General features: G+C 43.5%; 1 protein-coding gene across 3 annotated transcripts in view; it reads right to left on the bottom strand.

The window, feature by feature from the left end:
* The window catches only part of ANXA4 (annexin A4), an 84,866-nt gene extending 58,710 nt beyond the window's left edge, over positions 1 to 26,156 (bottom strand). The window contains exon 1 of one of the 3 annotated variants that reach the window (XM_025353678.1): positions 25,851 to 26,156. The gene's annotated coding sequence lies outside the window, so the exon portion shown is untranslated. Of the gene's footprint in view, positions 1 to 25,269; positions 25,714 to 25,850 lie in introns of those variants that run through there. The other 2 variants (XM_025353679.1, XM_025353677.1) reach the window with 2 other exon arrangements.
* Positions 26,157 to 27,063: the final 907 nt, after the last annotated feature.

Here is a 27,063-nt window from a genome sequence, read left to right as displayed (position 1 = left end):
CTTGTTTCTCTGGGCACCATATTCAGCTTGCTTCAGATATAATGAAGCACCAAATATAGTGCTTTAGATTTTCCTAAGTAATTTTTTGTTTTATTTTTATTTTCTGAGTGACCCGTAGTGCCACCTGTGGACTAGAGCCTTTGGAATCTTGGTTGGCTGTTTTTTTTGTTGGTGGCAGGTTTTTTGTTTTTTGTGTTTTAACTTTTCTTTTGAGATGGGGTCTCACTATGTTGCTCAGGCTGGGCCTGAACTCTTGGGCTCAAGTGGTCAGCCTGCCTCCACCTCCCAAAGTGCTGGGATTACAGGCATAAGCCACTGCACCTGGCCTTCTGCCTTTTAATTGCAAACAAACTAGTTGGATTTCTCTCCCCCCAGACCAGTGAGCTCAGAAACAAGAAGCTGATGTGGTGGTAAGTCTGCCGATTGCTATCGTGGGACCGACAGGATAGTTGTACTTATGTTTCATATTCATTCACCGACTCATTCAGCACACATTATCTGAACGCCTGCCCCATGTCAGGTACCATTTAAGGTACTATATGGCACGCTTTCCTTTCTGCCTGTATACCTTTCATGACAGTATATGATCCCCTATGCCTTGTAAGTTTAAGAGTAACCTGCCATTTAAAAAAATCCTGGAGGCTATGGAGATGACTTGGTTGAACTTCCTGCTGTGAGGACTCTACAATCTTTTGCAGTGGTCCTCTCTCAGCTTCCAGTCACCCTCTCTCTGGTCCCGGGTTCACACACCCACAGGTAGGCTTTGCCAGTGCTAAGCAGCTGTGACCATCAGGAGAGCTGGCCTTATATTCCTCGTTCTGTCCTCTAGAGTCAGAGGGACTTTATTTTAAAATAAGTATTTATTGAGCTAGTTGTACTGAATGCTTATGTGTTTTGTCACTATTACATCATTTTGCCCTATTATTGTCCAGTGGACTGGAAATGATAATTTAAGTTTTAGAGAAGTTAAGCATAGTACCCCAGGTCACTCAGTAATAGGTGATAAGAGCTATGTTTTCATAAGTCTGCCTGTCTTTAGAGACCTTTATATATGCTGAATACATGCTATAATATATACTTGCATATATTATATAAAGTATGCATATACTAATGTGTATAATTATATAAATATTATATATGTATATACACATACTTTCAATATGTGTATATGTATATATTTACATAATGTGCATAATATATGCAAAGTGTATATATATAAAGAGTGTATATATATGTGTATAATTAGGTGAAAAGGCAGATGACAATTCTAGAAGCTTTTAGAATAATGATAGAATAAAAACTAAATTGTTACATTTCTTGCTGAGCTAAAACTTTCTCATTCTTCATATCTTTTAACAAGCTGGATGCAAAAAACAAAACAACAACAAAAACCTTCCTCTTCCAGACTTATCTGATGGAAACTGGACCACACTTCGACGGGCAGACAGATGGCCCCGGTCAAACGTATTTAGTACAAGGCTGGTGGCCATTTCAAGAAAGCGGCGCATTTCTAACCCCCACACGCTCTAATTCAGCCGTACAGCCTTTCTGGTGGGAGAACAATGCGGCATGGCTCTGTAATATGTCTCTTTGGGCAGACATATGGTCAGAGTTGTGCCATCTCCAGCTAAAAGGGACATAAAGATTCCACCCAAGCACATTCTGTGGCCCCCACCCCTTAAAACAGGGCCCAGCATCCTGTGTTTAGTGATTAGGGCAGGTAGGGAGGTCATGGCTGATCCAACCACAATAGCAAAGTTCCCAAAGTACAGCCTGCTTCAGAGACTACTGATGCATCATGCCTTTGGGGTATCTGAATCCAGTGTCAAAACAGGTTAGATATAATGACCCCATTTGGTTATGTTTATTTTAGCACCAGCAATATTAAGACTATCCAGTATACACCAGTAGGGAGAGAAAGGAATGCCAAAAATAGCTCTTTTAGCTCTTGCTACAAACTGAAAACATTATGGGCTTTCATTCAAAGCCTCAGATGGAGTTGGCACAGCTGCAACATGTGCTTTCCAGCCCTGGATGGCAGTTGCTTATGCTTTTGGAGGCAGCGCCCCTCCAGGCTTAAAGGCACAACTCTTCTTTTGATCACTCAGGGTTGATTTTCCCCGTTTCAGATCAAAATGTGAAGTAAACCATACATAAGAGAGTAATTCTAAGGCTAAAATATAAGTATGCAAAGAAAATGGGAGTAGAAATAGAGGGGAAATTCTTGCCCCCCAGAAAGAGTGCATTTCTGCCAGACTGGATTGTTAGGGTAGAAAAGATTTCAGAGAGCATCCGACCCACCCCTCCACTTCTAGCTAGGAAACAGGCCTATCTACAGGTGAGTGATGGGTTTGCCCTCTGGGCAGTGTGCTTGGTAATAACACGTTAAGTTCTGTCAGCTGACACAAGGTCTGGAAGGTGCTGGCACTGTGGGCAAAAACAAGTTCACCCTGGGATGGGCGATCTATGCCACCCTTCTGATGAGAAAAAGAAGGAAAAGTGCAGGTCTAACTATGGTGCAGCCAACTTCCTGACCTAGTTGCTAATTTTGCATCATGGGCCATTCAGATAAACAGAAACTTCTCCTTCAATGACCACCCCATCCTTCCTCCATAACAAAGTGGTTGGAGCCCCGGAGCACAACCACCTGGATTTATAATCCTCCTAAAGATACCTTCTGACTGGGTGATTTGGGCCAAGGTATAGTCTCTTGTGCCTCAGTTTCCTCGTGGGTAACATAGAGTTAATAACAATAGTTCCTTTATAAGAAGACTGCAAAAATTAATCAAGTTATTACATCATGTAAGTACTTAGAATGGTGCAGATATTGTGTACTTAACAAATGTTAGCTATTCTTCTATTACTGTTCTCTTCCAAGTAATCTTTATCTCATCTACAGTATTCTAGCATTACCTGTTTAGTGAGCTGTTTAAGGTGGGGTTACCAAATCTACCCACATGAAAAGCATCTGTGGTGTACAGAGTTCAGGCATTCACATTTACCAACAAGTCAAACTAGATTCCTTTGCAGTTCTTCTGGTCACCAAGTCCATAAGGTCCTCAGTGTGTGTCTGTCCTCTGACAAAAGCATTATCCAGTTGTATGAATTCTAAGGCAGCATCTTCCCTCACCAAATTCTCATCCTAGGCCTCTAGTTTCCTGTTTCTAAATTTTAGCAGTGCCTTGCACATAGCGGGCCTGCAAGAAATGCTTGCTGATTAATTGAACTGGCTGCCTCTGAAGCCATAGGACTGACATTAATTGCTATGGCTCCTCGGGCTTCCTGCAGGCCTCATTGCTAGGAAGGACCCTCTCCAGCCTTCCTCAGCCCTCCCCAGGATCTCCTCCTCTCACTTTGTTTCTGAGACCCATTGTATTCTCTAACCAACCACTAGCACAGTATCAAACTCCAGTCACACTGGGGTTTATTTTCCATCCACATTTAATTTTAGACTAGGGGTTTGGATAAGCCTCAAAAGCATTACTCGGGCTAAATGAAGCCAAACAAAGTATTTATATGAAATGCTAGAACAAACAAAGCTAATATATAGTGCTAGAAAGTGCGAAAGTGGTTGTCTGGGGCCAGCAATTAGGGGCACTGGTGAGGCAACAGGGATACTAACTGTAGAGGCGCATGAGGCAACATCAAGGGGTGATGAAATGTTCTTTACCTTGACTGGGGTAGTGTACCCAGATACACACATCTGCCAACACTCACTGAGCTCCACTCACACCCATTACAGTGGCCATTAGAATGGCTATTACTCAAAACAGAACAACAGAAAATAACAAATGTTGGTGAAGATGTGAAGAAACTTGAACCCTTGTACACTGCTGGTAAGAAAGTAAAATGGTACAGCCACCGTAAAAACAGTACGGCGGTTCCTCAACAAATTAAAAATAGAATTACCATATAGTCCAACAATTCCTCTTCTAGGTATACATATACCCAAAAGAACAGGAAGCAGGAACTCGAAGAAATGTTTGCACATCCATGTTCACAGCAGCATTACTCACAATTGCCAAAAGTGGAAGCAACATAAGTGTCCCTCAATAGATAAATGGATAAACACAATGTGGTGTGGGGTGTGTGTGTGTGTGTGTGTGTGTGTGTGTACACATACGTACATTGGAATATATACAGTAATATTACTCAACCTTACAGAGGAAGGAAATTCTGCCACATGCTGTAACACCGATGAACCTAAGGACACTATGCTAAGTTAAATAAGCCAGTCACAAAAGGATGAATACTACATGAATCCACTTACATGAGGTACTCAAAGTAGTCAGATTCATAGAGACAGAAAGCAGAATGATAATGCTGGGGGAAAGGGAAGAGGGAGTTACAGTTTAATAGCACAGAGTTTTAATTTTACAAGATGAAAAGAGTTCTGTGAATGGATGGTGGTGATGGTTGCAAAACAATGTGAATATACTTAATGTCACTGAACTGTTACATTTAAGAATGTTTAAGATGGTAAAATTTCATGTGTATTTCACCACAATTTTTAAAAGTTGATTTTAAATGTTAACTCCTTAAAAGAAACAACGACTCATCAAACTAATCACTTAAGATGGGTGCATTTTATGGTGGCATAAAACCTAAGTAAGAGGTCAAGTTCTCAACCTAAGTAAGAGGCTCACAGTTGCCTCTCAGGGAAGCATGCTGCTGTTATCCGTCACTCAGCAATGCCCACTCTAAGGCAAAATCCAAACCAGTGTAATCCATGTGGCTTTTGCACAGCATCATGAGTAAAATCATCTCCTCAACTATAATTGTTATTTAAAGAGAAAATGTGTCAAGCATGGTTGGGGTTATATCATGTTTTCTGATCTGTTCTCAGAGTTATTTTAGAATCAAAGTCCCTTGAGGAAACATGAAAGGTCACTTAATTTTATGTTCATCTTTCAGAAACACCATTGGTAAACTATTACAGGTGAGTGTGAAACTAATACAGAAATCCCAACTGGTTGATCACACAGGAACCCCAACACGTTCATCACAAACTACTGGCATTGATCTCCAGTTCTTGTCCGTTCTATCACGAGGGATTCTCATCTGTCCATCTGCGCTTAGGCCCCTTCAGTCTCTCTTTTTGGGTCACAAACTACAGGCCTCCATTTCCCAAGGTCCAAATTCCAAGGTTGGCCAGTAATGTTGGTATCTTTTGTTGTCTTAGCAATCATAAGTCTTAGGGATAAAAGAAGAGGACCTTGTCAGAAAAAAACTAAGACCAGGTGTGGTGGCTCACATCTGTAATCCCAGCACTTTGGGAGGCCGAGGTGGGTGGATCACGAGGTCAGGAGTTCGAGACCAGCCTGACCAACATGGTGAAACCCCGTCTCTACTAAAAATATAAAAATTAGCTGGGCATGGTGGTGGTGCACGCCTATAATCCCAGCTCCTCAGGAGGCTGAGGCAGGAGAATCGCTTGAACCTGGGAGGCAGAGGTTGCAGTGAGCCGAGATCACGCCACTGCACTCCAGCCTGGGCAACAGAGCGAGACTCCATCTCAAAAAAAAAAAAAAAAAAAAAGTACAGGAGGGAAGGGATTTGCAGTGAGTCAGTGATAAAGCCAGACTGTCGTCCTTGTTGGGTTCTATTTGCTTGGAATACAGGCATTATGCAGCCCAGAACTTACTTTCTGGCTCTAAACACACAACATCAACTACCTTTATTTGCCCATGTGGGGAAAAAACAAAAAGCCTTCTCTTTCCAGATGAACCGGAAAAGCAGCTTCGTTTCCTACACAGATTTCAACTGGCTCCACCTCGGAGATCTGGAAGTGAGCAGAGAGTAAGCACTGCTCTCTTCAAAGTCTCACTTTGTTCTGAGGCCTCCCGCGCCCCAAAGTCATCAAGTTCCAGCTCTCTGGGCAACTCCTCCTCCCCTTGGATCAGCTACTCCCTCTCTGGGCCAGGGCAGGGTTCTGTCCCCACATCTTTCCAAAATTCAAGCTGACTCTGGCAGAAGAGCACAAAAACAGAACTGTAAAATTCTTGCACAGTGGATTTCTGATTCACGTGAGGAACTCAAGCGATCTTCCCACCTCAGACTCCCAAAGTGCTGGGATTTCAGGGGTGAGCCACTGCACCCAGCTATGTTTTAAGATTGATAAAGATTCTTTATCTTTTGATGAATTGATTTCAATTGATAAGATTGAAAAACAAAGGCAGTTACTGATGTACAATTGAGGAGAGTGGCAGAAGCATTACAGCTGGCACAGTAAAGAACAAGAGATGGAACTGACAAGAGAGTTCGTGAATTTACTTAACTTGGAAAGATGCAGTTTTAAAAGTGAGAGGCTTTTCACTTCAAAGTCAAATTCTTCTAAAAAACATGAATCAGTTTCTTCAATGTGCATGCAAATATTAAAGGAAAATTATTTTAGAGTACTTGATCTAGTTACTGGAAAAATTTTGAAGTATGTTTGAAATGATTTGAGCATGTAAATTGATGTGAAACTGAACATTTCATGAAATCTAAACACAGACAAAATATTTGATGAAAAATTTGCATTTAAATTTGGATGTGCTATCAGTTTAAAATACACATTAGACTGCTACAACACAGCATGAAAAGAAGCCTATAAAATATCTCCTTAATAATGTTTATATTGATTACATGTTGAAATGATAATACTTTAGGTATACTGGGTAAAATAATCTATATGATTAAAGTTAATTTTGCCTGTCTCCTTACTTTTTTGAACGTAATTATTAGATAATTCAAACTTGCATTTGTGGCTTACTTTATGTTTATTTATTTTTAAATTAATTATTTATTTTTAAATTAATTAATTAATTAATTTAATAGAGACGAGGTGTCACTCACTATGTTGCCCAGGCTGGCCTTGAACTCCCAAGCTCAAGCTATCCTCCTACCTTGGCCTCCCAGTGTGAGCCACCACACCAAGCCTCACTTTGTATTTCTACTGCATAGCACTACTCTACACATATTTCATCTTATTTGTTAATAATTGTTATAGGTAATGTTGACTAAACATTTATTATGGTCAGATACTGTTCTGAACACTTCGCATGAACACTCAGACTAGCTCTTTAAATCACGCACACAAAAACGTGTTTATTTATCTTCTCAGTGCCTTCATTTCCCCATTTGCTAAAAAAGAAAAAGAAAAACATAACATGCACCTACATCAAAATGCTTTTAGAAAACAAGGGAAAAAAACAAAGCCCCATAATATTTAAAAGAAGAGTCTATCTCTGAAAATAATCCACTGAATTATTCAGAAGAAATACTTAGGAAACTATTAGGCATCCTCAGTGTTTGGTAGAATAACACAGCACTCCAAACAGAGAAGACTGGCTGGCACCAAAATATCACTAAATCCTTTCAGACTACAGATTTTGGCTTAAATATTCCATACTCATCACATCAAGGGCAAGATTCATTTTCTATGACCATCCTCTCCTCCCTCTCTCTATTTAATCAAGTGACAAGATATTTTAGATTTTTAAACCATATGTGCATTCAAAAATGACTTACCAACTCATCTCTAAATATCACCCTTTTCACTACTGTTTGGTTTCAATGAAATTGTTTTTTCATAAAAATGGAATCTCCCCTAAAAGAAATGAAGACTAACTGCAGAGGTCATAGAAAATGTAATACTAATACCTCAAAAAATCACACAAAAAAAGATAAAACAGGCCAGGCGCGGTGGCTCACGTCTGTAATCTCAGCACTTTGGGAGGCCGAGGCGGGTGGATCACAAAGTCAGAAGATCGAGGCCATCCTGGCTAACACGGTGAAACCCCATCTGTACTAACAATACAAAAAATTAGCCGGGCGTGGCGGCCGATGCCTGTAGTCCCAGCTACTCCAGAGGCTGAGGCAGGAGAATGGCGTGAACCCAGGAGGCAGAGCTTGCAGTGAGCCGAGCTTGCGCCACTGCACTCCAACCTGGGCAACAGAGTGAGACTCTGTCTCAAAAACAAAAACAAAAAAAATTAATTGTCTTTTTAATATTAATCTTTATTTAATTTTGAATTTTAAAGATAATATGTGTACACGGCAAAAAAAAATTATTGTTTGGTTTTGTTTTAGCAACCTCAGGATCTTCTGGTAGTAACAATGAAGTATGCATCCTGGACAGTCAGTGCTGGTTTTATTTGTCACTATTAACCTCTCCTTCCCTCTAGCTATTATTATTATTGTTATTATTAAAGTAACCTGTGTGATCTGATAAACTTGTTTTCCAAATCCTGCAGAATCTAGGTAGAGGTAGAATTTTTCACTGCAGTGTTGAAAATAATGAATCTTTCCACACTTACAAATACAAATGATTAACTTTCATAGAATTTTAGAGACTGGAAAGCCGTCAGCAGTCATGTATTTCCCCTTTTCATTTTATTTTGTAGATTATTAAATCAACTTTAAACACTGTAAAGGACATTTTTTTAAGTAATGTAAACTTACCATCTACTTTCTGTTTATTCCAGTCTTTCAGCATAGTTGTAATCACAGTATGTATATAATTTTGTGTTCTACTCTTCTTAATTTTCTATATTTTATACAATCACCATATTTACTATTTTACTATAGTCTTCCATCAAACTGATATAATTTACTCAATGTCCCTACTACTGGTTGTTTAGATTTTCTATCTCAGAAATATAGTCTTTTTTTTTTTTTTTTTTTTTTTTGACAAAGTCTCTCTCTGTCACTGGAGTGCAGTGGTGCTATCTTGGCTCTGCCTCCTGTGTTCAAATGATTCACCTGCCTCAGCCTCCTGAGGAGCTGGGATTACAGGCGTGCACCACCACACCCGATTAATTTTCAGAATACTTTTAGTAGAGACGGGGTTTCACCATGTTGGCAAGACTGGTCTCGAACTACTGACTTCAGGTGATCTGCCCACCTCAGCCTCCCAAAGTGCTGGGATTACAGGCATGAGCCACTGTGCTTGGCCTATAATCTTTACAATTAGCTTTGTAGATATTTTCTTCTGTTGGCTTATTCCTTGTGATATCTGATAATTATGAACATTCTAATTGTCCTCCAAATTTATAAGGCTATCCAAAGCCCAACCAGCCATAAGTTAGCTTGCTTGCTCAATTTCTTTATTCTTAATTTAATATTTAGGCATAAAATGGAATCTTATTAACTTGCCTGATATTTTTTATTTTTTTAAGAAACAGGGTCTCACTCTGTTGCCCAAGCTGGAGTGCAGTAGCACAATCATAGCTCACTGCAGCCTGGAACTTCTGGGCTCAAACAATCCTCCTATCTCAGCCTCTTGAGTAGCTGGGACTACAGGCATGTGCCATCACTTCCAGCTACTTTTTAAAATTTTTTTGCAGAGATAGAGTCTCCCTATGTTGCCCAGCAGGCTGGTCTCAAGCTTCTGGCCTCAACCAATCCTCCTGCCTCAGCCTCCCAAAGTGCTGCGCTTATAGGCGTAAGCCTCTGTGCTTGGTCTCCTTTTAACCTTAGTAGTAGGGGTCGGGTACGGTAGCTCACGCCTGTAATCCCAGCACTTTGGTAGTTCAAGATGGGCAGACCACTTGAGGTCAGGAGTTCAAGACCAGCCTGGCCAACATGGTGAAACCCTGTCTTGACAAAAAACACAAAAATTACCTGGGCATGGGGGTGCACGCCTGTAATCCCAGCTATGCCGGACGCTGAGGCACAAGAATTGCTTGAACCCAGGAGGCAGAGGTTGCAAATATTTGTTTTCATATTTACTACACTGGGACAGAGATGAAAAAGAATAAGACATAATATTGGGTACACTCTCCCGTACTGCAGGTAGGGACTATAAATTGGACAGTACTTTTTTTTTTTTTTTTTTTTAATGAGACAAAGTCTCGCTCAGCCACCTAGGCTGGAGTGCAGTGGCATGATCTTGGCTCACTGCAACCTCCTTCCCCTGGGTTCAAGCGATTCTCCTGCCTCAGCCTCCTGAGTAGCTGGGACTACAGGTGTGCGCCACCACACCCAGCTAATTTTTGCATTTTTTTTAGTAAAGACCGGATTTCACCATGTTGGCCAGGATGGTCTCAATCTCTCGATCTCGTGATCCACCCACCTTGGCCTCCCAAAGTGCTGGGATTACAGGCATGAGCCACTGTGCCCAGCCCTGGACAGTACTTTTGGAGGGCAATTTGGCCATTAGAAAATTGTATGCACCATGCAACAAGAATTCTACTTCTTGGGATTTATCTTTCAAAATATAACAGAAAAGGCTGGACGCAGTGGCTCACGCCTGTAATCCCACCACTTTGGGAGGCTGAGGCGGGCAGATCACGAGGTCAGGAGATCGAGACCATCTTGGCTAACACAGTGAAACCCCGTCTCTACTAAAAAAACAAACAAACAAACAAAAAAACAAAAAACAAAAAATTAGCCGGGCGTGGTGGCAAGTGTCTGCAGTCCCGGCTACCAGGGAGGCTGAGGCAGGAGAATGGGGTCAACCTGGGAAGCGGAGCTTGCAGTGAGCCAAGATCACGCCACTGCATTCCAGCCTGGGCGACAGAGCGAGATTCCATCTCAAAAAAAAAAGAAAGAAAGAAAAAAAAATATACACACACACACACACAGGAGTTCAAGGCCAACCTGGACAACAATATGTATATACACATACAGAAAAATGGCTGGGTGTGGTGGCTCACACCTGTAATCCCAGCATTTTGGGAGGCTGAGGCGGGCAGATCACCTGAGGTTAGGAGTTCAAGACTAGCCTAACATGGTGAAATCTCATCTCTACTGAAAATACAAAAAAATTAGCCAGGCATGGTGGCGCATGCCTGTAGTCCCAGCTACTCGGGAAGCTGAGGCAGAAGAATTGTTTGAACTTGGGAGGCGGAGGTTGTAGTGAGCCGAGATGGTCCACTGCACTCCAGCCTGGGGAACAGAGCGAGACTCTGTCTCAAAAAAAAAAAAAAATTAATTAATTAATGTAATTTAATAAGTAGTAGGAACACTGACTCTTCCTTTTTTTTAAACTTGTATTCTTCTTTGTGAATTATTGGTGCATATGTTTTGTCCATTTTTAGGATCTTGGTGCTTTACTGACATATACATTATGCATATATTGTAAATTTTAATATTTTATACCAAAAATTAATTTTAAGTATGTTTCCAATTTAATATTCTTCTTTTAGTTTTGCATAGTCACAATTTGGGAGAAAAAAATTAAATTATACCTGTCCATCTTTTCCTCTGTATTCCTCCTTATTATATTTCAATAGTTAGAAAAGTCTCTTTTTCATTGAAATGTTGGTAACTGTTGAGGTGGGTGATGAATAGTTACATGGTGGTTCATTTTGCTATTCTCTCACTTGGGTGTATATTGGAAAATGTTCATAATAAAAGCTTTTTTTTTTAATGCTAGTCCAGGGAAACAGTAGAAGTGGAGAAGGAACAAAGAAATCTCTGTAACTGGCTGTGATCAGTAATAAAAACTTTTTTAAAAAACCATCTCTTCCTCATTGCTAGAAAAATCATCCTATTTTATTTCTACTAGTTTTTCTCCCACCCCTTTCATCTTACAGTTGAGGAAAGGCACCCATGAGGTTAAAAAGTAACCAGCTGACTCTGTGACTCATCTTCCCCCTACTAAACTTAGCCATCACCCTTTCTTTTTTAGGCAAAGCAAAAACACCCCAAGGCAGGGCTATTTGGAAAGGGCTAGGATTCAATTAAAGAAAGCTGGGCTGGTAGCTTCCAAGCGACTGGTGTTTTATTCCTACAAACTTACACCAACCCTAACCCACACGGTAAGGCCAGGGATGTGCTGATAAACCTAATAGCCAGCTCTCCAAGGAAAGGACACCCTGATGTGTAGCCACTTCTTTGGTGTAAATCTTTGCACCCTGACCAATTTCAAGTTACTATTGTGATGTCACTGAACTGGGAGTTGGGAGTAGATGGGCAGCAGCACCCCATTACACATTAATACTAGTTTCACCACACAGATATAATAGACACAAATACCTTCAGGAGCATAGATAATGGCAAAAGGGAACTTAAGAACTACGAAATGATGAATTGTTTTAAATACAAATTACTTATAAATATTCATATTTCAATATAACTTATTTACTCATTAGTTCATATAATTTAATTTTAAATCACAGCTGGCTATATTTAACAATCAGCTTGCAAAACCTCTAAAAATTTAACAGTCAGCTCTCAGGGCCTGATACAAGGACAATTTAGCACATCACTGGGAGATAGAAGAATAACAAAAACAAGATTTTTTTTTCAATCATGGTAACATATATATAGCAAAATTTACCATTTTAACCATTAAAAAAATTTTTTTTGAGATAGGGTTGCCCAGGCTGGAGTGCAGTGGTGTGATCTCAGCTCACTTGAGTCTTGATCTTCCTGGCTCAAGCGATCCTCCTATTTCAGCCTCCCAAGTAGCTGGGACTACAGGTGCAGGCCACCATGCCTGGCTAATTTTTGTAGAGACAGGGTTTTGCCATGTTGTCCAGGCTAGTCTTCAACTCCTGAGCTCAAGTGATCCTCCAGCCTCAGCCTCCCAAAGTGTCGGGATTACAGGTGTGAGCCACTGTGCCTGGCCTATTATGACCATTTTAAAGTGTACAATTCAGTGGCATTAAGTACATTCACAATGTCTTGCAACAATCATCACCATCCATTCCTAGAACTCTTCCATCGTTCCAAACAGAAACTCTGAACATGTGAAACAGTAACCCCCTCACCTCAGCCCTTGGTAATAACCTCTATTCCACTATCTGTCTCTATGAGTTTGACTATGGTAGGTACCTCATATAAGTGGAATCATATAACATTATCCTTCTGTGTCTGTATTATTTCACTTAGCATAATGTTTTCAAGGTTTGTCCATGTTGTACCATGTATTAGAATTTCATTCCTTTTAAAGTGAAACCAAAATTTCAAGACCAACATTTAGAGCCACCATCAGTATACAATTAACCAGGCCTGGAGGGAAGATGCATTGACCTCACTCCACCTTCTCACTTCTTTTGGAACAAGCCCAGCCTAGAGTCACCAAAATACAGAAGGCTAGGTGACTCCCTCTACGCAAAACACAGCCAGAGGGGAAGGCCGGGGACAGCCTTAGGTGGGAGCACAAAAGAACCTGGAAAGGATAGGATGTGTGTGGCAGGCATGATAAAATCCTATTATGTCATCTTTTCAATGAACCCAGATCAGTATCATTTGTTCTAAAAGTGTGGTTTCCAGACCAACAGCATCACCATCACCTGGGACCTTGTTCAAAGTGCAATTCTTAGGCCCAACCCTAGATCTACAGAATCCTAAACTCTGGGGATGGGATCCAGCAGTTTGGGTTTTAAGAAGCCTCCAGGCCATGCATGATAGCCTGTGCCTGTAATCTCAGCTATTGGGAGGCTGAGGTGGGAGAATCCCTGAGCCCAGGAGTTTGAGGCCAGTCTGGGTAACATACCAAGACCATCATCTCTAAAAACTAAAAATAAATAAATAATCTTTGTCAAGTGCAAGAATCCCGCCAAGTGATTCTGATACATTCTGAGGTTTGAGAACCCTGATTCTATAGTAATAATTCTAGACTCAAACTATTGATGTCTAAAAGGCCCCCAAACCACCCCATGAGCATTTCATAAATATAGATTGCCAGTCATGACTTTACATCAAGTATGAGGAAATGGGAACGGGGATAAGTTATGTTAATGGGGGAAGTTATAATACCTTTTTTTTTTTTTTTTTTTTTTTAGATAGAGTCTTACTCCGTCGCCCAGGCTGGAGTGCAATGGCACAATCTCGGCTTCACTGCAAGCTCCACCTCCCGGGTTCACGCCATTCTCCTGCCTCAGCCTCCCGAGTAGCTGGGACTACAGGCGCCTGCCACCTCGCTCGGCTAATTTTTTTTTGTATTATTTAGTAGCAACGGGGTTTCACTGTGTTAGCCAGGATGGTCTCGATCTCCTGACCTCGTGATCCACCCGTCTCGGATTACAGGCATGAGCCACCGCGCCCGGCCATTATAATACTTTTAAAACACTTGCATAAACGTGACTTAGGAAATATTGTGTTTGCCAAAGATTATTTAAACAGTAGAGTTCTCAAAACCATCCACTGCAAACATGCATTACTCCTGGTAGGCCAGATCTGGTATTCTATGATATCTGTGAAACTCCAAATTAAATTCTCTTCCCACAGATGGGTGCTGGCATAGGCTGTCATGAAGATCATTCAGGCCTAGAATCCAGAACAAGAACCAAGTTCCAGTCTCTGTTCTGCCCTCCAGATTTAACCCCACCTATGAGAGCTGGTTTATTTTGGCATAAAATTGGGACAGTAGCAGTTCCTGCAATGCACAGACTTTTTTGCAAAAATCAGCAATAATGTCAACCTCTATTACACTTTCCTTCTTCCTTAGGAGCACCTTCTTTCTGTTTAGAGAGTGGGTTTGGTAAACCAGGAAGGTGGGGCTAGCCCCAGGAGGAGATAATAAGTGGTCCAAGGCAACCCCATTTGAACAGCCATGAATAGGTTAGGAGTGGCCACGTGACCCACTTCTGACCAAAAAGAAATAAGAACAAACCTGCTAAGATGCTTTGAAGTTCCTCCAGGCTAAAAAGACAGAGTCAGCCAGCCAAATTCCCCCTTTCTCCTGGCCCTGGATGTTGTCAGGACACGATGTCTGGAGCTATGGCTTCAAAAGGATTCTACTTAATAACGATTGTATAGCGTCTGTCCAGCTTGTTATATGAGGAAAGTTCTCAAATTCAAAAGTACACAAAAGTCATGTGGGGAGCAGTTAAAATACAGATTTTCGGTGAGGACCCTGGAGATCTTGGGTGGGCCCCAGAGACTTCATTTAATCCAGTTTAAATAAGCAACCCTGGCATTCTCCTCATAAGAATCAGTCCGGGCCCTGTTTCTTACACAAGTGGTTTTCAGACTCCAGTTTCAAAACTGCCACTCGCTATGTGTGCAGGCACTCACAGTCCTTACTTAAAATTTATTTTGCCCCTATCATGTGCGAGGTGTGGCAGGAGAAAGATGGAGGGGACATGATCTTGCTCTCCCAAGGATCCCAAGGATCTTGCTTCTCCCAAGAGAAATAGAACAGGTATATAACTAGTCTACGGACAAAGCGGCATGTGAGAACTATTACGAATTGCAGGGTAGAGGAAGACGGACAATGTACCCCTAAGAAATTCAAAGAGCTCTCATGTGACTTAGGCTTTGAACAATAATGGGATTTCAATAGGGAGAGAATTTTCCAGGCAGAGAAAACAGTAAAAGCAAAGCTCCCGCTATGATTATGAACATTGAGACTTATTTGGAAAAGAGTAGTTAGTTTAGAGTTGAGTGGGGGTTTAAGGACACCATGAAGGGAGCAAGAGCTACAAAAGTAATTTTCAAAACTGGATCATTTTTGTGGCAGGCCAGGACTAGAGGGTTCTAGGCCATGGGAAACTGTCCATTCACACTGCACACTTGTAGCAAGGCCCGAGTATGTGCTCAGCAGCACTGTGCTAGCCAGAGGGGGCTGCGTGGTCCCTGCCCTCAGTGGAGCTCAAAGCTGAAGAGAGGAGGCAGGTATGTGACCAGACATAATAAGGTGTGAACATACCCATGCTGGGGAAATCACAGAGTCAGGAGTGTGTAGGAGAGGCCCCTGACCCAGATTATATCAGGGAAGGAGACCGTGTCTAAGATGAACATTGGCGGTCTGGACAGGCTAAGCAGGGAAGCAAGGAGCCATGTTTCTCCAAGGCTAAATCTCTGCCTTGGTTTCCTTCCTGTTACCCAGCACTTTCATTATATCTGAAAACATTTATTACGTAACTTTACCAGGCACTGGGGCAGATGCAAAGGGAAGTAGGGATTTATATTCCAGGCCAGCAGTTCCTTACATGGGATCCTTGGACCCTCTAAGACCTATCCCTCAATACTCATCTGGCCTGTCTCCCATACACCTACAGAATGGATTTAGTTTCTAAGGGACCTCCATCTCCACCTCTGGGACTTGCCTGCCATAACAGACATGCCATTCCTTCAGTGTGCTTTGGCCTAGCTTTCTCATCTCCATGACTGTGCATAAGCCCTTCTTCTCTAGCCCTGGCTCAATAGAAAGCTTCCTCCTCCAGGAAGCCTTCTCTGACCACTAATGATACAGTTAGGTGCACCTCTTCTGTTACTCCATGGCAGTCTGCACATATCTGTCAAATTATCATACTAATCATACAGTCCTATGATTTTTGAATCATTGATTTACTGATCTCCCTGAGTCAGTGTGTTTCATTCTTGAATCTCTAGTGCCTGTCACTTATATATAAAATAAAGAAATGCACCTTTGCCCATTTGGCAGAGGCCACTGACCTCCTGCCTAGCTCTCGAAGACCCTACCCCAAGGTTCTGAGCTGTCTCCCCTCCCTTTAGATGCTGCCCTAAGTCTTGCTCCCACAAGGATGGGCCACCAGAGTCATGATGCAGCACATCGTCCTGCTTCAGCCTCTGCTCTCCACTCCTCACCTGGACCCCCTGGATACTCAGAATGACCTAGATCAATATCAAGTTCATCTTGGACAAGTGGTTTGGACTTAGACTCTCCTTCCCCTCTGAAAGAATTCAGCCCCATGGCTTAATCTCCCAGCCCTGTCTTTTTCAGCTGATTTCCCTTTTTATTTATTTATTTATTTTATTTTATTTTATTTTTTTTGAGACAGGGTCTTATTCTGTCATCCAGGTTGGAGTTCAGTGGCATGATCTTGGCTCACTGCAACCTCTGCCTCCAAGGTCCAGGTAACCTCCCACCTCAGTCTCCCCAGTAGCTGGGACTATAGGCGCATGCCACCATGCTTGGCCAATTGTTTTATATTTTTGGTAGAGAAATGGTTTCGCCCAGGCTGGTCTCGAACCCCTGAGCTCAGGCGATCCACCTATTTTAGCCTGGGATTGCAAGCATGAGCCACTGCACCTGGCCTGATTCCCCCACTTTTAACCCATTAGACAGAGTGGTAAAGCATAGGATATAGTCATACTGACAAGTTCAAATCCTGGCTGTGCCGCTCGTCAGTGTGCAACTTTGAGCAAATTACTCAACCCCTTTGTGCCTCTGTTTCCTCATCTTACATTGGCAATGATAATACTAGTACCCGCCTACTATGGGTGAAAATTTAATGAAATATCATACCAGATGTCTGGCACAGGGTCAGGATCATAGAAGACACTTGGTGAACATTAGCTAGCAATGTCTCCAGCAGAGACAGGCAGGTCTTTCACAGACTAAGACACAGTCTGGCTGAAGATAGAGATCCAGGCTCCAAAGTCAAGGTCAGGCCCCTCAGTGCCCACGGCCATTGATATCACCAGAAGAAATTTCTCTGACAAAGGCCCCTGCCCCAGAAGGTCTACCTAGTCTATGGGCCCTGATGTATTCCATCTACCTCCTGTCTCTGCTTCTGCAGCAAAAGACACCCTGGAATCAATCAGACCATTTAAAAACAGAGCTAGGCCAGGTGCCGTGGCTCATGCTTGTCATCCCAGCACTTTGGGAGGCTGAAGCAGACAGATGGCTTGACTCCAGGAGTTTGAAACCAGCCTGGGAAATGTGGTGAAACTCTGTCTCTACAAAAAATACAAAACATTAGCTGGGTGTGGCAGTGCATCCTATAGTTCCAGCCACCTGGGAGGCTACGGTGGAAGGGTCGCCTGCACGCAGGAGTTTGAGGCTGCAGTGAGCCATGGTTGTGCCACTGCACTCCAGTCAGGGTGACAGAGTGAGACCCTGTCTTAGAAAAACAAAAAGAAAAACGAAACAAAACCAAAAGCAGAGCCTTCTCCACCATCCAACTAGAGGCACCTTTACATTCTTTTAGGAACCAGCTACCCAAGTGAAACACACAGCAAGAATGAGCGGTAGCTGCTTCATCTCATTGGAAACTGAAGGATACTTGCATGTTAGTTCTTTGTACACATATAAGGAAGTATATGATCAAATGTTAATTTTACAGTTGGAAAATCTGAGAATTATACATTCCTCATTTCGATTTAATTCTCCCTCTTCACAAACAATGTTAAATGGGCAGGTGATATCTGTAACGCTCTACTTTTTAAAATTAATAGGTAATACATAGACAAAATAAAAAATTCAAATAGTACAAATAAGTACATAATGACAAGTCTGTAAGACTTTCCTTTCCCCTCCCCAGGCAACCACTCTTATAATTTTCCTGTGTATCCTCCTAAAATTAGCATATGAGAATATAGACAGCCTCCATCTTTTTTTTTTTGAGATATTTTTTAAAAAGTAAAGTACAGCTTTGTATGGTATGCTACCATATTGGTGTATAAAAATGATGCAGGCTGTCACGCCTGTAATCCCAGCACTTTGGAAGGCCGAGGCAGGTGGATTACTTGAGGTCAGGAGTTTGAGACCAGCCTGGCCAAAATGGTGAAACCCCATCTCTACTAAAAATAAGAAAAAATAGCTGGGCGTGGTAGTACACGCCTGTAATCTCAGCTTCTAGGGAGGCTGAGACAGAAGAATTGCTTGAACCCAGGGCAGAGGTTGCAGTGAGCTGAGATCAAGCCACTGCACTCCAGCCTGGGTGACAGAGCGAGACCGTTTTTTAAAAAAAAAAAAAAGTAGGGTATACAAGCATCTGTACTCCACTGTAATATCAAGTAAAATCACTCTGTGATTTTCCTCCATGTATAATATGGGGGAAAATGAATATTCCCCCATAAAATATGTATTAATACAAATTAATGTGAAATATAAAATTAATAAAGTAAATTAACATAATTTATGTAATATAATATAAAATTAATATAATTTATACAAATTAGTTACAATTTTATAATACATTAATATAATGCAAAATTAATGTAAAATATAATTTTACATTAATATAATGTAAAAATTAATGTAAAAATAATGTAAAATTAATGTTCCCCCATAGTATATGTATTTTCCCCCATGTATGCCTTTTCTCTAATTATCCTCTTTTGTGAGTTGATTTTTCAGCAAACCTTCAGAGGGCAAAGGGGATCCCTTCTCTTGTCCCCTACAGTAATTTTATACAATATTTTTAAATAATTTGGGGCCAGTGGCTCATGCCTGTAATCCCAGCACTTCGGGAGACCAAAGCAGGAGGATCACCCAGGAGTTTGAGACCAGCCTGGGCAACATAGTGAGACCCTACCTGTACAAAAATTTTTAATAATAATAATAAGCTGGGCATGCCTATAGTCCCAGCTACTCTAGAGGCTGAGGTGGAAGGATTGCTTAAACTCAGGAGTTTGTGGGTATGGTGAGCTATGATTACACCAGTGCATTCCAGGCTGGACTACAGAGCAAGACCCCCTTTCTAAAAATTAAAAAAGTAACAATTTTGTGTATGAAACAAAGTTTTGACCACAACTCATTACACGAAGTCAGGTGTGACATTTCCACTTGCAGTGTCATGTCGGCACGCAAAGAGTTTCTGATTTTGGATTTTCAGATTGGGGATACTCAAGCTGTATCCATGACTGAGTTTAGAAGTGTGTCTATAAACTCCTTGAAATTGTATGAAAAATGTTAAGTATATATTTATTTTTATCAAGAAAGGATCCATGGCTTCAGTCAGATTCTTATAGGGGTCTGTGATTCTAAGGATGAGAACCACTGAGTCAGCAGGTGCTTGTACAGCATCAAAAAGTAGCAGTAGCAGAAGCTGAAGTTGGGTAAGACTCAGAAAATGTTTTCCTGAGTCCCCTGTAGAGGAGAAGTAAGAGAGAAGATGCTGGGGGCTGATCATGGCACAGGCTTATAGCTCTAAAGGACCTTCTCCAGGGAAGATGGTTCAATCGCATATGAATCAGGAGAACTTGTTCCCAGTAATCACAGGGCCCCTCTATATTAGATTCTGTTAACGATTTAATATGCCACCTCTCTAACAGGGGTGAGTGCCTAAACCCAGAGGAATGAATCCACAGTGACCGGGCAGGGAGGTCTCTTGATGACTTGACAAAATGAAGTAGAGGTGGGCATGGTGGGGCTTCCTGCTCTGTTACATGTCACGCTGCTTGTTCTGTGTGTTGCTTCTAGGCCTAAAGGGTTAATTATTTCATGGGGAGGAGGAGGAAAATGGAAGGATTTTTTTTTTTTTTTTTTTTTTTTTTTAAACAGAATCTTGCTGTCACTCAGGCTGGAGTGTAGTAGTGCAATCTTGGCTCACTGCAACCTTTGACTCCTGGGCTCCAGTGATCCTCCCACTTCAGCCTCCCATACAGCTGGGACTACAGGAGCGCACCACCACACCTGGCTAATTTTTATAGTTTTTTTCATGTGTTTGTTTGTTTCTGGCAGAGACAGAATTCACCATGTTGCCCAGGCTGTAGAAGGTATTTTCCATAGTAATTTACAGTCTGACACTTAGCTGCAATTTATTTCTGGTGCTGACTGTGGATATAATATTCACTCTATTTTTTCATGTCAAGTGGTATGGACCAAGAAGCAGTATAGCAATTTACTGACATCAAACAACTTGAATCTTTAAAAAGAATTCTTCAAAGGTGGCGGTTCAGGTTCCCATAGCAAAAGCTCTCAATCCAGTTCAAACAAAACCAAACACTAATAAATTACTCCCAATAAAACCAACAACAGGCCTTAGACAGAAATCCTAAATTCCTCAGGGAATTAATGTAGTACGCCATCTCAGTTTCCATTAAGTTAATGAATAAACAGACAAAAAAAAAAAAAAAAAAAAAACATTCAGTTGGAGCTCCACATTGTTCTAGAGTTGTTAGTGCTGTAAGACTATGTGGTGAGTTTGCAGAGGAAAAAAAAAACTGCTAATCAAATCACAAGGGAGATGTGATTGGTGTAATAAAGAACTATCCTTGGCCGGGCGCAGTGGCTCACGCCTGTAATCCCAGCACTTTGGGAAGCTGAGGCAGGCGGATCACGAGGTCAGGAGTTTCCACCCTGGCAAACATGGTGAAACCCTGTCTCCACTAAAAATACAAAAATTAGCCCGGCATGGTGGCGTGTGCCTGTATTCCCAGCTACTTGGGAGGTTGAGGCAGGAGAATCACTTGAACCTGTGAGGCAGAAGCTGCAGTGAGCAGTGGGTGACAGAGCAAGACTCTGCCTCAAAAACAAACAAACAAACAAAAGAACTATCCTTGAGAAGGAAGGTTTTAGCATTTACCACATTACCTGGAGTTTATACATAATGACCAAAATCTAAGTTTCCTTGGAAAGGTGATATGTTTTTATTAACGCTTTATTCAATTTAAGAAGTATGCACATATTCATATAAGTGTTTCTAAAACATAGTTTCTCAGTCGGGCATGGTGGCTTACACCTGCAATCCCAGAACTTTGGGAGGCTGAGGCGAGCGGATCGTCTGAAGTCAGGAGTTCGAGACCAGCCTTGGCAACATGGTGAAACCCCACCTCTACTAAAAACACAAAAATTAGCTGGGTGTGGTGGTGGGCGCCTGTAGTCCCAGGTACTCGGGAGGCTGAGGCAGGAGAATCGCCTGAACCTGGGAGGCAAAGTTTGCAGTGAGCTGAGATGGCGCCATTGCACTCCAGCCTGGGTGACAGAGAGAGCCTCTGTCTCAAAACATAAAAAAAAAAAAAAAAAAAAAAAAAAAAAAAAAAAAAAAAAAAAAAAAGCATAGTTTCTCAAAGTGAGGCCCAAATCACAGTCATCCAGGGAGCTGCTTAAATAAGCAGAATCTGCATGTTGTATAAGCTTCCTGGGTGATTTTGATGCACCCTGAAGTTTGGGAACTACAGCTTTAGAAGTTACCTGAGCTTAACCTGCTAACCCTTCCCAGCTCCATCAGAAAAGGGCTGTGAACCTCTGCCTAAACACCTCTAGTGAGAGAGCTCTCGCCAACATCACAGCTGCCCACTTCCTCAGATTCAACCAGAGCCTACCACCCAGCTCTGCCAAACACCTCGAAGAACAAGTTTATTCCCTTGTCCACATGTCAAACACCTCTGGCATTTAGGGCTGCTGGCTAGCATGCACCCCCCACACTCACTGCAAACTTCTCTCTTTTTTCTTTTTATTTAGAGACAGGATCTCACTCTGTCACCCAGGCTGGAGTGCAGTGGCACAATCATAGCTCACTGCAGTCTCAAACTCCTGGGCTCAAGGGATCCTCCTACCTCAGGCTCCCAAGTAGCTGGGACAACAGGTGCACTCCCTTTCCAGCTGAAACAGTTCTAGTTTATCCAACCCCATTTCACATCAGCTTGACAAGAAGAAAATAAGAAAAAGAAAAACATTTGTTCAAGATTTAGTTAACAACCTACGAAGCCACAACTCCAAATTACTATGAACCAAGCACTGATGGAGTTATGGTAGGGCGGAGAGGATAAGAGAACAGGCTTTTGGGCCGGGCGCGGTGGCTCAAGCCTGTAATCCCAGCACTTTGGGAGGCCGAGATGGGCGGATCACGAGGTCAGGAAATCGAGACCAGCCTGGCTAACACGGTGAAACCCCGTCTCTACTAAAAAAATACAAAAAACTAGCTGGGCGAGGTAGCAGGCGCCTGTAGTCCCAGTTACTCGGGATACTGAGGCAGGAGAATGGCGTAAACCTGGGAGGCGGAGCTTGCGGTGAGCTGAGATCCGGCCACTGCACTCCAGCCTGGGCCACAGAGCCAGACTCCGTCTCAAAAAAAAAAAAAAAAAAAAAAACAGAACAGGCTTTTGTATCCTGGCAGCTGGATTTAAGCTTTAGTTCACAAATGGTCTGAACTTGACCAAGGATGATGATATGGAACCTTAGGATCCTCAGCTGTAAACCAATGTTAATAACCCACTGCAGGTTGAAGTGAAGATTAGATAAGACAGTCTAAGATGAGTGTTATTAAAAGTTGCTCCAGGGAGGACACTGCAGTGTCTATCAAACTGCCTCCATACGTAGCCCTAATTGCAGTGAAAACAAACCCTCAAGGGCTAGGTTTGAACCAAATCGCAGCCCAAATCCCAAGCAAAATGTTTTCGAGGTTTCTTGTTTTAGATTTAAAAGGTATATAATTTTTGGATTCTACTTCAAAATATATCTGTGATTGTTTTAGTATAAAAAGTGTTTTTAATCTGAAATATTTGTGTAAAAATGACACTCAAAGAAAATCTCCTCCTCTTGCTTTTGTTTGCTTGCTTGTTTGTTTATCACCCAGGCTGGAGTGCAGTGGTATGATCATAACTCACTGTGGCCTTGAACTCCTGGGCTTAAGCGATTCTCCCTCTTCAGCCTCCCAAGTAGATGGGACTACAGGTGGGCGTTACCATGCCCAGCTAATTTTTAAACTTTTTGTAGAGATGGGGTCTTGCTATGTTGTCCAGGCCTCCCCACTGCTTGTTTATTCTGGAACTTCAGGTACTCCCTGGCACACTGCCCACCATCCCCAGTGCCTGCCACTCATCTTGATCTCCCTTGGAGAAAAGCAGGCTTAGTCTACAATCAGATAATAAGTGAGCTCAGGAAAACAAAAGAGTGGCTGGACATAAACAAAGAAACATGCCACTGGACATGAGCCTGGGGATGACCAGGAGACTCACCCTTTAAACACTAAGGCCTGGAGTGGTACACGGCTTGACTGTGCAGGTTACCTTCTAAATTGCTTGCAGAGAAAAATGATCCCTAACCAAATGCAAGAACATCCAGGAGGGAAATTCACAGAAGCCCTTGATCCAGTAGCTGTGTGCCTGTGCCTGTGCCTGTCTACGTGTGAGTGGGGGCAGGGGTGTACTTGCGTCTATATCCTCAATCAACAGAAATCTGACATGAGCTGAATGAGGATGGCCTTGGCCTGATAGGGCTCTGGGGAGTCAGCAGTTCTTGGGTCACTGGGGTTATCCATTTTCTTATTCCTGTCCACTTCCTCTCCTACTTGCTCTTCCATCTGTGTCTGAGAATTCCCTGGCAACGACAAATCTAGGGTTTGGACGCTGGGCATGGTGGTTCATGCCTGTAATCCCAGCACTTTGGGAGGCTGAGGCAGGTGGATCACCTGAGGTCAGGAATTCAAGACCAGCCTGACCAACATGGCAAAACCCCGTATGTACTAAAAATACAAAAAAATAGCCGGGCACAGTGTCGGGTGCCTGTAGTCCCAGCTACTCGCGAAGCTGAGGCAGGAGAATGGCGTGAACCCGGAAGGCAGAACTTGCAGTGAGCCGAGATCGAGGCACTGCACTCCAGCCTGGGCGACAGAGCAAGACTCCATCTCAAAAAAAAAAAAAAAAAAAAAAATCTGGGGTTTGATTATCAATAGTTACCAGTTACCTCCTGAGTAGCTGGGCCTATAGGCACGTGGTGGCATGCACCTGTAGTCTCAGCTACTCAGGAGGTTGAGGTGGGTGAAACACCTGAGCCTGGGAGACAGCATGAGCTGTATCCAGGCACTGCACTCCAGCCTGGGCTTCAGAAGTGACACTGCGTCTCAAAACAAAACAAAAAATTAAAGGGCAAACAGTAGGGAATGGAAAGGGGTGGTGGGGTGTCATGGACTGGTGGGCAGGAGAATGGATAACTTGGAGAGGGCCACCCTATCTATCCTTCCCACTGTCAGCAGGAGAGAGCAGATGCCGAGTTCCATGAAAAGCACGAGTTATGCAGGACCCACTCTGCTCTATCAGCTCAGAAGACTTGCATTGACCCGGGGGGCACTTCTGCCGGCAAATTGTTGAGAAGCAATCCTCCTGGGCCCCAAAGTCTCCAGCTGGTCAAAGTCATGACAAACTGGTGAGACTGCGCCACCGGCCAACTCAAGTCATGGACCCTATAATGATCAGACTCTGATGTGCCGGGTACTGTGCCGAGGGCATTGGACACACGAGAAGGTAAGAAAATGGTAAGGATCCAGGAGAAAGGAGTAAGTTTCTTAAATGGAGTAAAGAAAGAATCAAAAAGTCAACTGTAAGAGGTGTTAGGCGCAGTTAGCTACAGTCAAGATTATCTCGGTCCTTTCTTTTTGATGCCCGAGATCAGCACACGGACTGAATAAATAACTGCCGTGGTCTCTGACCCGCGTCCTGAGCTGTGTAAGCGGCCCTGGATGTCTGGATGGTGCCAGTGGTTAGGCGCCGCACTCGCCTCCCTCTCGCCCACCCGGAGCGAGTCCCGGGCCCGCTGGCCCCCTCCACCCTGTGGCCCCCCGGGCTTGCCCGCAAGCCGGTGGCAAACACCCACTCTGGGGCGCAGCGCGGAGCCGGGCATCCCCGCGAGACGCTCCCGGGCCATGTTCCCCGTTCCCCGAGCCCAGGACCCCCGGCCCGGAGCCCCTTTACCCCTCGTACCGAGGCCGGGCTGCGCTCCTCTGCGGCTGCGGAGGTCACACCCTGCTCAGGGCCAGACGGCAGGTCTTATCCGGGACGGATCCGCCCCGCTTTGGGGTGGAGACTGAGCCCGAGTTCCTGGTTTTTCCTCTGCCCACGAGACCGGCAAATCCCTCTCTAGGCGAAGCGCACCTGGGGCCCCGGGCCGGGACAGCAGCGCCAGGAGCTCTCTGAGGGGCGGGCCTCGACCCTCGGCGGGTCCGCCCTCCACACGTGCCCGCGCCCTAGGCCGGCCCGGTCCCCCGGCCTCGCCCCCTGCCCGGATTGGATAGTGCCGCCAGTACCGCCAGCTCCTGGTCCCGCAGGGTGGGAGCAGTTGGATTCTCGGGGTCCCCGTGTCCCGGGCGCTCCACCCCTCGGAGGGCCGAGCCCGGGCCACCTCGCCAGTTCCTCCCTGCGCCTGCCGCGCCCAGCTCCGCGCGGAGCCGCAGTCCCGCCTCGAATCCACGCTTCCCCCAACCCCGGAAAACCGTTTCTCTCCCAACGGCAGGCTAGTGCTGAGCCCGTGGCCAGAAAAGTAGAAAGTGAAATCTGAAGGGTACTTTTCATTTCCCTCTTTCACATGAAAACACATTCCCAAAAGTTTCCAGCACTTCCCTCTTCCCTGTGCGCCCAGCAGGCCCGGAAAGCTTTGGAGTAGGAGCAGGTCCGGATCTTTATACTCCTGTGAGTGACTGAGGTTTAGACACTGTCCGTAGCTCCCAGGTTCGACTTGGCGTGGTGCTCATCCCTTGTAATAGTGTTGTGTTTTTATATCTGCTTCCCCTGCTGGACACAGCCTCTTGAAGCCACCAACTAGGGCTAGGTCGTCTTAGCAACCATGCCCAGCACCGATTCCGCCACGTAGTGAATGCTTGCAGAATGAATCCGTTGAGTCTATAGGCAAATTCAATTTTTTAAAAAAACAGAGAACAGCCCGTTTGGGGAGTGTTTTCTATCCGACACATCAAAATCTAAGTGGTTAATGGCACCCTTAAAGCTGGAGAGGTAACATTAAATTATTTCATTAAGATGTAATTTTAAAAGGTGGTTTAATATGGTTTAGAGCATGGGTTTTAGGATCAGACTGATTTGGATACTAAAACTGGTTCTGCCTCTTTTGTCTGCATCTGATAACTTAAAAAATTAAGGCTGGGAATGGTGGCTCACGCCTGTAATCCCAGCACTTTGGGAGGCCAGGGCAAGTGGATCGCTTGAGCCCAGGAGTTCGAGACCAGCCTGGCCAACGTGGTGAAACCCCATCTCAAAACACACACACACACACACACACACACACACACACAAATTAGCCAGGTGTGGTGGCATGCGCCTGTAGTCCCAGCTATTCAGTAGGATGAGGTGGAAGAAACACCCGAGCCTGGGAGGCGGAGGCTGCAGTGAGCTGAGACTGCGCCACCGCACACCGGCCTGGGCAACAGAGCGAGGCACTGTCACGGAAAAAAAAAAAGAAGAAAAAAAAGAAAAAATAAGTAAAATAACTAGCCGGGCGCGTAGCCACGCCTGTAGTCCCAGCTACTGGCCAGGCTGAAGCAGGAGGATCACTCTAAGCCCAGGAGGTCAATGTTGAGTGAGCTATGACTGCACCACTGCACTCCAGCCTGGGTGACAGAGTGAGACCTTGTCTCAAAACAAAAACAAAAACAAAACAAAACAAAAAATTAAAGGGCAAACAGTAGGAAGAAATGAAATACAGATAATTCATTTCCTCAGCAAGATTAGAGAGACACTGCATCCCTTACAAGCAACAGTTAGTCT

The sequence above is a fragment of the Theropithecus gelada genome, chromosome 13, assembly GCF_003255815.1.
Source record: "Theropithecus gelada isolate Dixy chromosome 13, Tgel_1.0, whole genome shotgun sequence".
In the NCBI taxonomy this organism is placed as follows: domain Eukaryota; kingdom Metazoa; phylum Chordata; class Mammalia; order Primates; family Cercopithecidae; genus Theropithecus; species Theropithecus gelada.
Note: the sequence above shows the minus strand (reverse complement) of the source record. Positions and strands in the feature narration are given on the sequence as shown.